The sequence below is a fragment of the Apteryx rowi genome, unplaced genomic scaffold (genome assembly GCF_003343035.1).
Source record: "Apteryx rowi isolate R43461 unplaced genomic scaffold, aptRow1 scaffold_123, whole genome shotgun sequence".
NCBI lineage: Eukaryota > Metazoa > Chordata > Aves > Apterygiformes > Apterygidae > Apteryx > Apteryx rowi.
Genome location: NW_020447453.1, coordinates 1924776 through 1936430, shown reverse-complemented (window position 1 = coordinate 1936430; position 11655 = coordinate 1924776). Strand labels below are relative to the sequence as shown.

The following is an 11655-nucleotide window of genomic DNA, read 5'->3' as shown; positions in this document are numbered from 1 at the left end:
TGAGTCCTATAATTCCTAACATAGAATACTTTACTCAATTTCCCAATTACAAAGGTTTTAATAATAGCATGTACATGAAAATAACAATGCCAATAATGGAAGATGCTTAATTTTTAAATACTTTGAAAATGCTGTCTGGGACTGAACCCACAGGCAAGTTTTAGGACTAGAAAATTATTTTCATTTTGTAACCATTCTGGTCCCCCTCCCTTGTTGTTATCTGCCAAGATTTTGTTACTGTCTTGAAAATGCTTGCAGAAATTACCCTGATAAGGACACCTGTGTAACTAATTAGATCACAAAAGGCTGCTATCAAGGAATTTCCCTTGAACTGTTAAGTGCATTTTCTCTTCTCTCATTTTCATGAAGAGTTGATTCCCTGAAAGTGACCTGTTTCCCTACAAAACACTTTTCCCCGCAATAGGTAACTATTTGTAACAGCAAAAAGCTGTTTTTGAATTCTGTGTTTCTTATAGTGAAGAGCACCTGAGGTGCTCTGGAAGTTAGATTTACTTTTCTGAGCATGGAACTGTCCATTATACTTAGGGCTCTGTCAGACAAACTCTGATGAATCTCACTGTGGTGATATAAACTGGTTTCATCAACAACTCTCTGTTCTTCCATTCTGCTGGAGATTACTACCACTCGCAAGTTACTTGGCTTGGTGTCTGRTGGACAGCACAGACACCATCCAGCACAGAGGTGGAAGTCATGGTCCTCCACATATTGGCTTAAATCACCAACAAAGGCAACTCTGAGCTAAAGTGAAGGCCTGGTAACAGCTGTTAAATGTCCACAGCTGTTTGCTCAGGATTATGGACGGGAATGCCTTGATCTCAACAAGGCACAGGTGCATCAGAGTTATGGTATTGCCCAGGCACCAAGTATTAGCATTTTGATTTTGCCTTCACAGTCAAGTTCCCATGTGGTAAACTTCAGAGAAGTTATAAAGCCAGTCCAGAAGACATCACAGGAACCAGGGCAAGACTAGATGCTCATCTCAAAAATCAGAAAAGTGCCAAGGCCCCGAGCAATCATACTGAGGTCATAGGGGAAACTGGCAGTTTACCTACTGTGTCCATAGCAGGTAAGGCTCCCTCATTCTGAGATGTTAAATACCTGACCCTGCTCACCAGGAACTACAATCATTTCATCTTCATCATTCCCTGACTAGAGCATACCTCACTTTTACCTTCCTCATGCCTTAAAGAGAAGCCTCTTCCTCATGCTCTATTAACACAATTGCTCGCTCAGTTTGGGTGCCAGTGTGAACCTGTTTCAGAGTAATGCTTAATACTTGCAAAAGGTTGCCTGAAACAGTGTTGCAGATAGATTTTTGGGCCCTCTGTTGCCATGGGGACCTAGCTTAATTTGATGTAGGCTTCCTGGCTCCTCCAAGAAGGACAGATCTAATAAACCAGAATAGACCAGAACTGGTTCTTTTAGTTGTACAGAAGACAAAAGAGGACACCATTGCACAGCTGACCTGCTTGCCAAAGCAATGGATTTGACTCACTGTGCTGTTTATACATAGCATGGTGATTGATGGGACAGCTAAGTCTCATTATAAGGTAATTGTCAGGGCATTTGAGAACTGCAATGTGTTTATGGGCTCGTGGTCACCACTGCAGCCATGCAATGCAGAAAGAGGATGGAGTTATAAAGTCTGGATGGTAGCAGAGGAAGGAGTAGGTGTACTGAAATAAACCAGTGTCAACATTTTGAGCGATCATTCCACTCTCTTGAGTACTGCATTTCTGCCGGACAGTCAGATCTCCTGCTTTCAGTGAAGATATGCTCTGTTTCAGCACCAAGCGAATGCTGAAAAGGGTAGGCTAGGACAGAAGCAGAGTGGCAGGTACTGGATGTAGAGCCATGCTTCCCAAAAGGACACTCTCCCTACCAGCCACTCAGCTACTCAGGTTGCAACACAGCAGTATCAAAAGAATAGCAGGAGTTCCTATTAAGACCAAGACTGAAGCAAAACAAAAACCCAAACAAGAATAGTGCTCTTAAAATATTAGCTGAATTTGTTTAAAAAATAACAACAAAAAGCTGTTAGTAAAATAGCTGAATGCATAAGCAGCTCTGTTTTGAGCCAAGAAAAAGGTCTGTCTTGACAGGTTTCCCACTGTGATGGCTATGCTTGAGTGTAACTCTCACTCTGAATTAAGGATGTTTTTGACAGACAATACATGTGAAATACATGTGAAAATTTCTACTCTAAGAAATGCTTGAATCTCAGTCAGCTGTTCAGGATTCTTCTTTATATATCTTTTTGTACTTTAGCTTTTTTTCCCTCTCTTTGCAGGCTGTTCTAATTGATGAGGAGGGTGACTTGTTTTGTGGGGGGACAATTCTGAATGAGTATTTTATACTTACTGAAGCTCATTGCACTAACCATTCTGAAAAGCCTATGGTTCTTGTTTAAGTGGTAGTTATTTTGTCCCTTTACTATAAAAATATGTGCTACAAAGAAACTGCCCTGTGTTCTGGTCTCCATGTGCAAGATACTGAACTCCCCTAGGTTTTTTCATATCCTGTTATATCTCACCACTGCCTCTTCTTGTCCCTTGACTAGTAATGAAAAGCATGAACTTCATACATGGACAGTTTCTTTGAGCCTGGCTTGGCTCAGTTTAGCTTGTATGTGATACAAGCCAGGTTTAAATCAGGAAAGTGTGTTGGCAAATAAAGTTGAGCTGATTTAGTTAAAATGGTCTRACACTACACCTTTGTGCAACTTTCTGTGTTGGCAAGACCTTGAAGAATTCCAGCTGCAGCATTCAGATGCTAATAATAAATGTTTTGACAACATGTAGATACTAGTCCGAAGTGTGTTCCATACTTGAAACCTCAAATTCAATATTTATTACTGTAATTTATCACAAAGTATCAAAAGTTCTAGGCACCTAAAACTGATGTTCCAAGTCATAAAAATTGCACCCGCCCTACAAAGTAAATCAAAGAATATTTTTGTCCAAACTCCAATTGCATTTCCATTTAATTCCCAAAGAGACTTCATACAAGTTGAGAAAAACTAAATATATATTAACTCTTATATTTTCCTAAGCAATTCAGAATGCTAAAGTAAAGAATGCTGAAAGACAATGAATATATATTTCCTGTTTAAGTCTGATTATTTTGCTCAACAACTGAAACTGAAAGAGGCAAGATCCTGCTCTTCTGTGTTGGGGCTTTTGGTTTTATGTCATGAGAGTGCCACTGGGAATGTTGTAATGGAGCCCAAAACTTCATATGAAAGTTCTCATTGAGAGCATCATCCTGATAGCAAAGTCCAGACTCTCTACTCGCTTGGCACTTTGATGTCATCTAAACCTGTCCAAAATGTGTATAAAATGCTGTACCATCAGGATACAGGCCTGGTCTATCTTACTTGTACAGTACAAATGCCTATACAAAGTGCAAGGAACTTCGATCCCTTCTTGTACTGAGATGTTTAGACTTGCTGGTTTTGTCATATTAACAATCCCTTTAATAATCTAACACAGGGGAAGTGGACAGAGGGGAAAAAAAAAGAACCAAGCGAAGCAATGTATATGGTGGAGAAAATAATTATAAATGACCATTTGATTTAGCAACTTATAGTCACATAGCCCTTATCAAATTAAAGGAATCTATAACATTTTCTGAGTATGTTATCCCAGCATGCCTTCCAGAAGAAGACTTTACTACTGAAGTTTTGATGAAGCAAACATCTGGAATCGTTAGTGACTTTGGGAAAATCTTTCTGCATGGACAGCTGGTCAAAAGAATGAAAGTGTTTCAAATCCCTTATGTAGACATAGATACTTGCAAGCCTGCCATTTGTAGTTTGGTCACAGAAAATGTGTGCTGGTTATGATAAAGATGGAGAAGGTGTCTGCCAGGGAGATGGAGGAGGCCCCCATGTAACCCAATACAATGGCACTTATTTTGTTGCTGGCATCATTAGCTGAGGTGAAGGGTGTAGAACACCAGGGAAATATGGAATATACACCAACTTTTCAAAGCTACTACCTGGGGTAAGAAGTGTTTTGACCCGAAACTTTTAATAGCTTGATATTTAATCAACCTAATTGTCTTAGCCATCAGATCTGATCCCTAAATAATGCTGTCCTCTTTTTAATACACCTTCTAAAATTCTGATAGTTGATGCTTCTGTTAAGAGATGCCATCTATTCTTTCATGAGCTAATGATTGGTTTTCAGAAGGTGTGCTTAGACTTCAAAACAGAGCTTTCTGGTTTTGGCAATAATGAAATTTCTTCAAACAAGATGGTTTAGGAACTCCATCTTCTCTTGCTATAGTTATCCAAATTTGTCTATAGAAGGCTTTGGTTGTGCTGATAAACCCTCTCCCTTTGCAATGAAAGTTGGAATTAAGTCAACATTTATGTGTCAGTACTTGCTTTATAGAAATAAACCAGACTAGGACTATAACAAATTAGGACAGTATCAGAGTAACACACTATTTCTAAAGCCTCAGGGCGAACTGCTTAATCTTCTAGATGTATATTGAGGCACCCAGAAAAAGCTAGAAAATGCAAAGACCACTGATACATCTTTCACATGAGTCTAAATCACTGGATGTGTCACACATACAAATGCCTTATTAGATTTAGTTAATTGAACTGGAAGAGCTTGCTTACAATCACCAAAATCACTCATATCTCTCTGATATTTTCTTGCTTTCCTTCTGAGATACTTTCTTCACCATCATTATTCATTGTGAGGGTGACAGAGCACTGGAACAGGTTGCCCAGAGAGGTTGTGGAGTCTCCTGATCTGGAGATATTCAAAACCCGCCTGGACGCCATCCTGTACAATGTGCTCTAGGTGACCCTGCTTGAGCAGGGGGGTTGAACTAGATGATCTCCAGAGGTCCCTTCCAATCTCAACCATTCTGTGATTCTGTGATTTCATGGTTTGGCTGTAATAAAGTGAATGTATTGCACACCCCCAAATGAATTACATGTCATCATTTATATAAAGCATTCTTCACAGCTGAAGAGTTCTAAAATCTATGAGGATAAATTGTCTTTCAAAACTGACAAAATGCCTGACTCTAATCAGCTGAGCCTAACATGCTCTGTCTGTCTTTTTCAATGAAGAGGGGAAAAAAGCCCTGTTTTTCAGCCAGCTCAATGGTACTTAAAAATAATGAAATGATGATAAAGATGATGAAATGATGAAAAGTGATTTAAATGTTTGAGTCTTTATAGAGACATGAAGAACTCTGTAGTGTCCTTTAAAAAGTGTGTCAGATGTGAGGAGAAAGAGGTGTTATAAATGATATTGTAGCATGAGTGCAATATTTTTCTCATTCCCTGGCTTCATGATATCCAGTTTATGAATGTATCATTCTGGGGCATTTTTTTGTGGATTATGCTGATAAATTTGAAAGGAATAGGGTGGTTAAATTTGCCCTGAGATTAGCACTATCCTATTCCCCTATGAAAAACTCAGAAAAATCACTCTGGAGTCTGTTCCGTTTGAATGAGGATTGTATGATTTTTTTTTTTCCCCCCTTTTCCCTGACAATATTTCCCTGTTATCCTAGCCTCAGTTTCAGGAACGCTAAATGAACTCCCTCCTGGAGTTTCTAAGAAATCACACCATGTTGCAGGCCATAGCATTCAATCCCTTATATAAGAGACCCAAAAGGTTAAAAGCTCAGCCCCCAATGGCTGCATATTTGACTCCCTAACATTACTGCTTCAAAGGATTTACCTTGGCCTGACTTCCCATAGGGCCTCGATTAAAATAGTGGTTATAATTCAGCCCTAAACTATATATTGAGATCTGAACTTGATATATGGGACTGCTGGTCACACTCAAACATGTCTAAGTGACTGCGGAGAGGCCATCACACATGACTTGTTCTGCTGATCAGTTACCTTGTCGCTGACCATCTTTCCTCCTACCCAGCCCTGAATTACCGCTTGTCCTGACTCTGCAGCAATCCCGATTTACTCATAATCAATCCCCAAATGCACAGAAACCAGCAAGCTTAGACCACCACTCATCGTTCATTCAGTGGAATCAGTCATCTGAGCTGCTCCCTTCCTTACATGCTGATTTGTGTCTGCAGGCTTGAAACACCTTCCTCATCCTACTCAGGTGTTCAGTATCATGTAAAAACAAATTCTGTCTGCTGGGACACTTATCCCAGCTGCTTAATCACACAGAAATTTTCAATTCTCACTCAAGACGTATACCAAGGCACATATCACATTGTCTGTGCTCTGTCTAAATTCTATTTAAGTCCTCACACAGAGGATAAAGTTGTAACTCAAACCATCCTGGAAGATTTACTTTGAAAGATGGATGACTTTGTGCCATCCTTTTTCAATATGGATGGATTTTTTTTTTCCTGTCATGAATACGGAAGTCCACCTCCAAATGCCATCTAGAGGTGTAGCAATTGCACATATCCATGGAGTCCATGCCTTCCATGGTTTAGGAGACAGGGGTATGGCAGGAACCACATTCACCACCCAGTTATGTCTGTCTGGGACTGTAGATCAAAGCTCTCAGGCTTTGGGCTGGAGCTGCTGAGGTTAGGACAGGGCTTCTCCTCTGCTGTACCTGTTGCAGAGGAAGTGACCTGCTGGTCACAGCAACACCTTAAATCACAACACCTGGAGCCAGCAGGGTCACCTGCCCATGACCTCGGGGGTGATAGGCAGAAAGAAAGAGGAATAGGCATAGAACAGGGAAGCCTCAAGAGCAGGGGTGTGAGCACAGGAGCAGAACCTTGTAAAGCACTTGGACAAGCTCAGTGAAGTGCTTCAGACCCCACTGATAAGAAATCTAAACTTCTGTATTAACAAGCTCTCAAAACCAGATTTAAGTGGCTTTTGAAAGACAAAGTACTACCATTACACAGAGCTTATATTTCAGAAGGTGTCTATCTGTTAAGTCCCAGATCATAAGAAGGTAAACTCAAAGCACTTTCTTATTTCATCATTGTCCACTTCTGACTGTGTCAGCCTCCCAGAAGTTTGCCTGAAAATCTTGTATTTATTTTTTTCTGTGGATCATCCTCAAGCAATTTTTCCCTGAGGTCCAGGTTAGGGCAATAGGGAGATCTTGTCAGAGAAAAAGGGAGAAAACTCATACAAGCCTCATTCAAATGGAATAGACTACAGAATGATTTTTCTGAGTTTTTCATAAGGGAACAGAATAGCATGCATCACAGGGCAAAATTAACCACCTTACTGAACACCCTTATCTAGCACTGAAGCTACACCTAAGTGCATAAGTGAAAGTGATACGATGTTCCCTGTGCATATGGTCTGCCATCTATAGCTGTTTTGTACTCACTTTTATGGATTGCAGTTTTGATAGGAAAAGGATGTTCAGATAAAAGAGGGGGAAAGGGAAAGAAACACTAAGGTAAAAGTAAAGGAAAAATTTATTTTAATGACTGAAATATTAACAACAATTACTAGGTTAAGCAATTGGTGCCCAGAAATACACGATGTCAGAGCTTGCATCTACCTAGATGTTGGAGTAGTTCCAAGATGTTTTTCCTTGTCACTCGCAAGCTCTCAGGAGGCTTACACAACCCTGTCGTGGGGCTTGTGTCCTCAAATAAAACCCTTGGTGTGGGTATAGTAGCCACTGGAGAGAATCAAACCTCCCTGGGTTATATTCCTCCCGCTGGCCCTGCTCTCCCAGGAATTCCTGCAATCTGTAGCCTAACCAGAACAGCAGTTTTGACACTCTTCCAAAATGACTGCACGTTCCTCCAGCTTTTAGAAATGGCAATGCCCTTTGGATATGGCAAGAAAAACTTTTTTTTTTCCTGCAGATGGCAAGCAGAACTGGCTGATGATTGTCCAGATGTTTAACTGAATTATAACCCACTTTAACCCCACTGAACATTAACCCTTTGTGGTGTAGGCACTTCCTTTCTGCTGGCAGCTGATAGCTGTGTACRTTCTGCCAGTGGCAAAATGGGGCAGGAGGGAAGGCAGAGTAAAAAAACTCCGCATGACCATCTCCAGCACAGATGGCTCAGAGCAGAGGGGTTTGAAAGGGCCCCTACTCTGGCCTTGTTTTCAGTGACCTGAGTTTTGCTGAGTTTCTGGAAGGGCACAAGAAGGACACATTGTGAAAATGGTGTAATAAGCATGTGGAGATTGATGAATATATGGAGCTGACTACAATAATGAAAGCTGTGACTGGTTCCTCTTGCCTTGGCAGGTATTCCCCTCCTCTGTGTCAGGGATGCCATTTCCCTGCTGCAGACCAAGCATAGCACGTCATGGGCTCAAAGTTGCATCATTTCCACTCCCTTAAACTTCATACACTCCCTGCAGGCTGATCCCACTCCCATTCCCTATCCTATTTTTCCACCTTGTCACAGCCCCAACCACTTGTCCCACCACTCTCAGCCCTCCCTCTTCCCAATCTCTTCTTTTGCTTCTGTGTTCTCATGCTCTCTCACTCCAGTAACATTCAAGCAGCCCCTTCGTATACCCACACACTCCCCCGGCCGCTCTCCCCCTTCCCCTCATGATCACATCCACYGTCCTTCACACAGCACCAAGTTATACATCTCTAAACATGTTGGAGAAATCACATCCTTCCGTTTTCTTCTGTCCCAACACAAAGCACTCACCCTGAGGCCTGGTGGCAGGCACACAGGACAGGGGAGGGGACACGGCAGAAGATGACAGCTGAGGAGTCTGCTCCTCATGGGGTTTCTTTTAGAGGGGTGGTCCCATTCCCCATCCCTCCTCCTCCCATCCCTGAGGCAGCAAACAGTTGTGGTCTCTCCCTTATTCCATGGTCCCCAGATGCCACAGCAGCCTGTGGAAGGGGGTTGATGACTGCAAAGCTTTCACAAAGAAGAAAAGAGGCTGYAGGTATGTGAGGTGGAGGAGGAAACACATGCTAGGAGCTGCTTCTATACCTTCTGCTACAGGGTGGGTGTACTGCACGTCCCCTTCTCCTTGAAGCATGTTTGATCCACTGTCCATGAAGCACAGCTAACCACAGCATTCGTGTGCTATTCTGCAAGAGGAATCCCTCAAATAGAAACAAAACTGCAAGCCCAGCAATCAGATATTGATATTTGCTAAGAGTGGGGATGACTTCTGGAAAGTAATCACTGACCCCTTTTGGTAGCATACGTACACATTTCCCGAAAGCATATAACAGTGACAGTTACTCGGAAGAGCTCCCCCATGGCCTGCCCTCTGCCAAGTGAGGAGTGACAGATAGTGTGGGGCTGTAGCACGAGGTCAGTGACATCGGCATGTCCCTGTCACCAACACATCACTGCAGACGCAGCTTTTCTGCAAACCCTCTTCCCTTGGCTTGCTGCACATGCTTGTGTCACTCRCTTTGGTTCCTGAATATTCAGCGTTATCGTTCCAGGGAGCCACAGTCCCACTTTTATGGTCCTTCTTCTGAGAGGCTGTGGTTGCCACTTTTATGAGGGACCCCCAATGCAGCTGCAGGCTCTGAGACAACTCTCAGAATTACAGGAARTAGGGCTGTGGGACACTGTATTGAAACATGTCTCCATGTGCTCACTAAGATACTTAAATGGAAAAAAAAGTTTCCATCACTCTTTATAAAGCAACATGTGAGGGAAGGATTGTGTTTTTAAAACTCTGTCTTTATGTAATTTTCCATAATAATATGAAAATTAAAAAGTAAGACCTGTTGCAATAATATCGATGTCAAAAAAGGAAAGTCAGTGCCATACATGAGTGAGCACACTGTGACCCATTCCCAAGGACACAGCGGCTCAGCCAGGTATATATGGTAAAAAAAAAAACACAAAGTAAGAAAAAATTAACATGCAAACTAAGCTCTGGGGATAATACAGCCTCTGAAGCTCTATGTTGCTATTATTAACCTAATTTGAATGACTACCTTATGCCTACCAGGGTTCCTTAATTGACAGAGGTTTGCAAAATGTAAACAGCTTGTTTAAAAAAAATTTTTTTTACAGATGCACATGTTTGTGCTGGGTTCTGTGAAGTCCTGGGGCTATGCTGACATCAAGTGGTGCCACATCTTTCACCTCAGTGTGCGAAAGGGAGTCAGACTTGCTGTACTGCGTATGCACCAGGTGATACTCATTGTCACAGAAAGGCAAAGACACTAAAACACCGGCCACGAAGGGAATATGGCTATACCCTGGCCAGCAGACACTTGGGTGTGGATGGTCGGCCCGAAAGGTGTGGAAAAGCATCGCCATAGCSCCCGGCCAAGAAAACTGCCGCAGCTGGGACAGGGACAGGGGAGCTTTGTGGCCTCAGGGGAATGATGGGGAGCATGGCGAGCTCATTTGCTAAGAAAAGCCTGACTCTTAGTCAACCAAAGAGGATGGGAAGGTATGTTAATTAGTTCTGCAGAAATATCAAGGAGGGAGAAACAAATATGTAAGGTTAGAAACTGGCTGTGAATAAAATTAGACTTGCTATTAGAAGGGTTTTAACTCGGAGTGAACTTCTGGAACAAYGTCCCTGTGGACACTGTGCAGGAAAAACCTCCCACATTGTGGTTTTAATATGGAGGCTAATTACTTTCTGAAGGCCTTGGTGTCCATGACCTGAGCTGTAACGTCAGCCCCGGCTTAGCAGGGGCCGGCCTTGGTTAGCCACGAGGTCTGTGCCAGCCTGACTCACCTGGCTGCGTACTCACTGGGTCTGCTTTCACAGACTGCAGCTGAAGTAAAGTGAAGTTTTAGTTTGGGATTTACTAGGGAAYGGTCAGATCAGTTAGACTTTGTTAAAAGAACCGCGTATTCAAAGAACACTTTGGGGTATATATGATGAGAAAACACAACGTGATCTCTATGTTTCTAAAAAAACCCATACAGATAAAAAGCTAAACAGATAAAAACCCACTTTTCCCTTCAGTGGTTGTTGCTCTGACCGCATAAATGGTTTCCTTCCCTTCTCAGGAGCCTGCCTGAGCTGGAAGCCAAAACCCTTCCTGCAGTGCCAGCCTGTGCATGCCAGCATGCTGTTGATCCAAGTTTGGCGGGGACTTGAGTTTTGCCCCTAAGCTACTTTTATCCTTCCTCTCGTCCTGTGCCAGGCAGCATGCCTGGGCGCCTGTTGGAGCAGCAGAGGAGGTCCTTCTTTTGACTCCTTATTTAGGTCCCTTTTCACAGACTGTGTGTATGCATGCGACTGAGATCTTCAGGCTCAGAAAGAGCTTCCCATCTTCTCCTTCATGGCTGGGCAGTGCACACCTCACAAGAAAAATGCCAGAGCTGATAAAATATGGCCCTGCTGGGGAAATTCGACACTTGGTCGCATCATTGCAGCTCCAATAGCCAGTGGGATTTGACCAGCATAGCTAAGTTGCAAAGACAGAAGAATTTTCCTGACCGCCTTGGTAAATGTCTTATGGGAATAGTATATAAACCAGTCACACCATAAAATTGCTCCCCGTAGTCATCATCAAGCTTGTACCTCTGCTTCAGTATGGTGCAAAGGAACGGTCATAGTGTTTGTGTCTCCACGTTTTGTGTTATGCTAAAAGGCCTAGGCATGGGAGGAATATTCAAATCGTGGCGGTTCCCGGTGGCTGTCAGTGGAGCCGGCRAACCTGCTCCACCCTCAGCCATTCCACAGCGAGAAGTGTCACTGTTGCACCACTGAACGTTTTTTTTTAAGGT

The 11655-nt window shown here is 42.6% G+C and overlaps 1 pseudogene; it reads left to right on the top strand.

Moving 5' to 3' along the window:
- The first annotated feature begins 1535 nt into the window (after positions 1–1535).
- On the top strand, positions 1536–4055 carry LOC112960811 (annotated as a pseudogene).
- The last annotated feature ends 7600 nt before the right edge of the window (positions 4056–11655 follow it).